Consider the following 6013-nt stretch of genomic DNA (forward strand, 5'->3'; position numbering starts at 1 on the left):
CAGTGAGCAGGGGCAGCGCCTGGGGGCAGGCGGGGCTGGGGCTGGGTGCACTGGGAGGGGTGGGAGCTGCCTCAGGGGGTGGCCTAGGACACAGGGCTCACCCAGCCACTGAGGGGCAAGGACGGCTCTTTCTGTCCCTGACTGTGTACCTGTGGTGACTGGGCGTGGCACCCCTAAGTTCCCAGGGAATGTTCACAAAACCCACGTCCAGGTCTTGGTCTCCTCTGCTCTGGGGCAGGTGCTGGGGGTGGGGGGCAGGACTGCCAGGATCTGTGGCTTGAAAGGCAGGGTCACCAAGGGCAGCCAGGTGAGGTCACAGGGCAGCGACCTGGGGCGGTCAAGCTCATCTCCCTTCTCAGCTGCTCCCCATCTTGGACTCTGTCCTCTATCACTGTCCCCTCAGCAAGGGACAACAAGCCCTTTCCTGTCTCACCAGACGTGGGAGGGGAAGGAGAAAGTGCAAGCTCTGCCTGATCCCTGTGTCCGTCCAACTCCTCTCCCCTCCCAGTCCTCCCTGGGCCTGGATACAGAGGAGGACCCAGTGGGGCAGCACACCCAGGTCCCTCCCAGCCCTGCAGCCCACACCTGTCCACGCTGGGGTCCAGGATGAGCCCTGCCGGGGTGGGGCCAGCAGAGGCTGCAGCAGTCCGCCAGCCGGGCCTTCCCGGGGTGAGCAGCAGAGAGGGCTGCCCGGGGCAGGCTCGGGGTGGGACCTGAGGTCCTCGGAGCATCCAGAGAGGGCAGGGTGGGGGAAGGGGCTGGGGTGGGCGCGGGGGGAAGAGGAGGGGAGCTCCAGCGGGCCGTAGGGGTTGATGGCAGGCCATCTTGGGGCCCGAGGACACCCAGAGAGCTGGTGGAACACTGCTTCCGGGAGCCTCAGTGAGGGCGCGTCCCCAGGAGGGTGGCCCGGAAGTTGTGCCCTGAGCAGGGCCTGGGCCTCGCCCTGCCATCGCTGGGGTCGGGATAGAAGGGAATGGCAGAGTTGGGACCCTCGTCCTGTCCTGCCTTGGACATCAGGAGCTGCAGAAGTGCCGTCCCCCTGGGCACAGCCCATCCGAGGTGGCTCAGTGGAGCCACTGCCCAGTCTCTGGCACTAAGGACTGCCTCGTCACCCAGGGCTGCGGGCTGCACAAGTCCATCTCCCTGGGGGGGCGCTGAGCCCTGGCTTCCTTCCCCCTCATAGGACTCAGAGGGACACGCAAGCTCCAAACAGAACCCCAAATAGAGACGGTGGACAGAGGCTGCTGGGCTGCTTCTAGGGCAAGCAGGGCCACAAGTCCTCATCTCTGTGGCCCTGCCTCTGGCCTGTGCAGGACCCTGGGCCAGCTGCGTCCTGCTTGAGGCCACAGCAGTGGCCCATCGATCCCATCTGTCCCTGGGGTCAGGAAAGGATCTGGGACTTTAAAAATCCCCAGCAGTTGACACAAAAGGCCCTTTCAGGGCATTTCAGCTAACGAGGGACCTGAAGTCCAGGTCCTGAGTGGCCGATCTCTGTCCACACTGCCCTGAGAGAAAACAGACATCAAAGTCAGCCAGGCCCACGCTGTAGGGCTCCCTGGGGGCTTGGACCCCGGCAATTGCTGAGATTTCCCCCTTTACCACACAAGCTGAGTGTCTGGATGTCAGCCGCCCTGGGCACCCACCTCCATGTAGAGCAGATGTGCAGACTGGTAGCCCAAGCGAGGTCAGGTCAGCCACCTCTGACGCCGTAAGTGCTGCCTCCAGTCAGGCTGCTTTCTTCTGCGGGATCTTTGGGGCCTCCTTTGACGTGGCTGCGGGCACAGGGCTTCCATCCCGCAGAGACGAGCCAGCATCCAGAACGCAGCTCTTGGGGTCAGTGATGGACGGGGTCATTTCTGGAGCACCCCAGCTGGCCCAGCTTGGCCTGGACACGGGCCCTTCTGCCTCCCCATCAAGGGCATTGGTGGAGGCTGTGGGATCCACTCAGGTATCCAGTCATCGGGGCTCACGGGGCGTGGTGATGCGGTTCACACTACCAGCCCCTGTTGTGCACACGGTGGGCGTGGAAAGAGGCGAGCACAGTCCTGCCCTGCTCCACGCCTGTGCGCAGAAGACAGGAGGCCATTAAAGCACACCAGAGTCGAGCCGGCTGTTAATGGAGAGGCCACTCAGTGCTCCGCACTGTCACAGGCAAGTGGCCTGTGGTTTGGACACTTGGCTCCACTTTGTAGGTGGGGTTTGAAGACCCCAGAAGTGGGTCGGGGCGTGGCCTCTGCCCTCACTCTCCCATCAGGGGTGGCTGTCGCTGTGCTGTCTCCACCGTCAGCCAAGGGAAGGCCCGGCAGGGATGAGGGCGGGCCCAGGTGGCTCTCGGGGATGAGCAGAGGCTCCTGGCACTGCCAGCACAGGGCACACGCTGGCCCAGGGTGGGTAGGGTTTGGACAAGAGGAGAGGGCCACTGGATAGGAGGCGAGAGCCGAGAGTGGAGCCGGGGTAGGCTGGCCGCCGTCAGAACCACAGGCTTGGAGTCCCCGCTGCGTGCAGAGAGCAGCCCAGGAGACCAGGGAGCCCTGGCTCACACCGCGCAGTGGACGCCCCCACTGGCCACACCTACTGGACCACGTCAGGACTCTGCAGAGCCGGAGGACACAGAGCCCTGGCCCCGGTGGGGACCCACAGATCAGGTCCCAATTCCCACTGCTCTGCCCCTAGACTAGAAGGGTGCTCTCCAGGGAGTTTCCCACGGGTGGAGACCCCTGCCCAGGGCCTTGGCCACACCGGCCAGCTCCTTCCTGCCTTTCAGCCTCCTGCCAATCCAAGCCCAGTCCCCGGGTTGCCGTCTGCCACAGCCGGCCTGCTCCCCACCGCAGGCTGCTGGGTGCCGGGCTGTCAGTGCTTTACGTTAGTTTAGTGCAGTTGTGAGTCCAAATGAAAGGAAGCTGGCAAAGCTGAAGCCCCAACTCTGCTTTGGGTAAAAGAGGCAAAACAATTAAGTTGTACATGAACGTATCAAAAAAGTGCAAATAAAGAACTTCACAATGATAAACAGTTATTAGATCTGTGGTTAGGAATGACCTTCAATATTGCTACAAATGATGATCTGCTAGAACACATAAAATAAATACTTAACACTTAATATCTATATGCAACACATTTAAGATATTATGCAATATATTAATATATTAATAACATTAATATATTATGCAATATATTATAGTGAATTTAATTTGATCATATAATAAAATACTTTGCATAAGAAATTGCTGTTCTATATGAAATAACTAAATTTGTCTGACTTAAAAAATAAGTTAAGAAAACATCTTCACAAAACAAATATCCTTCAGTTTTTCTTTTTTAAAATATTTCATTGCATATATGACATACTGGGGTAATACTGATGCCTGACACTGACATACCCCTGAAGACTATTTGGTCATGATCTTACACAATATATTAGATACGTGATCTCAATCCTAAGATTTTTCTGGCTCACTTTTCTTCAAATTTAACTACTGTTTAAATTTAAATTTAAAATTTTAGCTGATAAAACAAAAAGCACCATCAGTCAGAAGTTCACAATGATTTCTGATAATTTTTCGTTTTAGGATGGATTTTCCTAGTGGTACAACTGTTACTGGCACCGTGACAACAATGGGATAAGTTTCTGATATTTTATTTCAAAATATAACCTTTAGTATATCTAGAGCCGACGATTCTCACACAATTTTTCTATCAAGATTTAACTCTCCATACAAATCAGTTTTAATTAGATTCAGTCTGAATCCGATTTTAAATATAAATAAACACAGTAGCATTTTTCCTTACAGACACTTATTTTTCTTAGTTATTCAGCCATATTGATTGCACAAATCAGTGGCTTCCACAGCTGTATATGACCCTCCCTCCAGCCCTCTCACCCCTCCCCTCCCCTCGCTCTTCCCCAAGACTCTCTCTTCTATTTTCCTGTCGTTTTCTCCACATATGAGAGAAAATATGTGATATTTGTCTGTTTCAGGTTAATTTTTCTTAATGTGACTTCCTCCAGTCCTATCCGTTTTTCTGAAAAAATGACAAGATTTCATTCTTTGTGGCTGAATCATACTCTATTTTGTACATTTACCATTTTTTTTTTGCAAGAGTTAAAGGAGTAAGATTTATTTAAGAATAGAAATAGGAGCAAGACTCTCGCAGGGTGAGAGGGGACCCGAACAGCAGGTTTCCATCATATATATATATATATAAATGCGAGTGTGTGTGTGACTGTGTGTGTGTGTATTCGTTCAATTCCCATCATATACATATGCATATGATACTGGGAGTTGATCCCAGGTATGCTTAGCCATGGAGTGGCATCCATGACCCTTTTTAAAATTCTATTTACAGACAAGGTCTTGCTGAGCTGCTTAGGGCCTCGCTAAGTTGCTGAGGCTGGCTTTGAACTTTCGATCCTCCTGCATCAGCCTCCTGAGCCTCTGGATTACAGGTGTGGGGTACTGTGCTCGGCATACCATATTTTTTAAAGCCATCCATCTGTTGATGGGCATTAGGCTGATTCCATATCTTGGCGATTGTGAATTGTGCTGCAATGGACATGGGTGTGTAAGTGTCTCTTTTGTAATTTTTTTTTTTTTTTAGTTGTAGATGGACAGGATTGATTGATTGATATTTATTGGCCATTTGTACTTCTTTGAGATGGGTGCTCAGGTCACTTACACGCTCATTCTGTTCAGCCTTTTTGAATCCTTTGTATCCTCTGGATAGCAACCCTCTGTCAGACGAAGGGCTGGCGAGATTTCCTCCCCGTGCAGGCTCTCTCTGCACTCTGTGGACTGTCTCCCTGGCTCTGCAGAAGCTTTTTAATTTGACGCGATTCCATTTGTCAATTCTTGCTTTTAGATCCTGAGCTGTTGGAGTCCTAGTCGGGAAATTGTTTACTGTGCCTACATCTTGAAAGGCTACCCCTGTTTTCTTCCAGCAATTTCAAAGTGTCAGGTCTTACATGAAGGTCTTTGATCCATTTTGAGTTTACTTTTGTACAGGGCGAGAGGTAGAATCCAGTAAGGAGAAGAAATTATGTACGTCCCATCACCAAGCTCATCTTTGCCAGTTTGGTTCCTTTTTATTAAGTGAAGGGTTTCACTCTTCTGTTACGGGTTTTCCAGCGGATTCTGGTTCCTGGCTGTTGTCCTGCTTGGCTTCTTACATGTGCTGGACACTGAATCCTGCAGAGGACTTGCCACCTGTGTCCTCCTAAAGGCAGATCCTCCTCATCAACAAGAGTCCCAGTGCCCTCAGTTCTCTGTCACCTACCTGGAGAAACAAGCTTGACTCCGACGGACTTGTCACTACGTTGTGAAATAGGGTTCACCTTTTTTTGTCTTTTTGCACCTAGATTATTGGTGAGGTTGGTCTGGGATTTTCTAGTCTCACAGTGTCCTTGTTCAATCCTGATCTCAAATCATGCCAGTGTCGAACCGAGTCAGATATTTTGTTTGTTTTATCTATTCCCGGGTACAAGCTGTGTCAGGGAAACAATTCTCTGTTCATTGAAGCTTTCGTAAAATTCTCTTTGAAAAAATCACCAGAACCTGGCGTCCGAATGATTTTTATAAATTTGGTTTTGCTTACGATGCTGTGTAAGTTTTCAGTTTTACTACCAGAAACAGCTACTGATGACGTTCTCGATGCCTAGCGTTCCTGATGCGTCTGTGAACCCTTTCTATACTCCTCCTGTTCCTGCACTTCCTATTTTATTCCCTTGACCTTGAACTTCCTACTCAGTCGATTTTTTTTTTCCATTTGTTTCCAAAGAAATAGCTTTGATTTTATGGATCGTCCACCTTTTGTCTGACTTTTTGTTTGTTAATTTCTGCCCTTATTTATTATTTCCTTTTTTCTCTCTAATGGATCACTCTGTTTTAGAAGGTTCTGAAATCAAATAATTAACTGGTTGGCTTTATAGCCTTATTTTAAAAGTGCATCAAGAGCTATGAGTTTACTTTTAAGGGCTGCTTTAGCTCTGTCTCAGGAGTTCTGATGCCAAGTGGCACTT

This window comes from Ictidomys tridecemlineatus, chromosome 11 (genome assembly GCF_052094955.1).
Source record: "Ictidomys tridecemlineatus isolate mIctTri1 chromosome 11, mIctTri1.hap1, whole genome shotgun sequence".
Classification (NCBI taxonomy): domain Eukaryota; kingdom Metazoa; phylum Chordata; class Mammalia; order Rodentia; family Sciuridae; genus Ictidomys; species Ictidomys tridecemlineatus.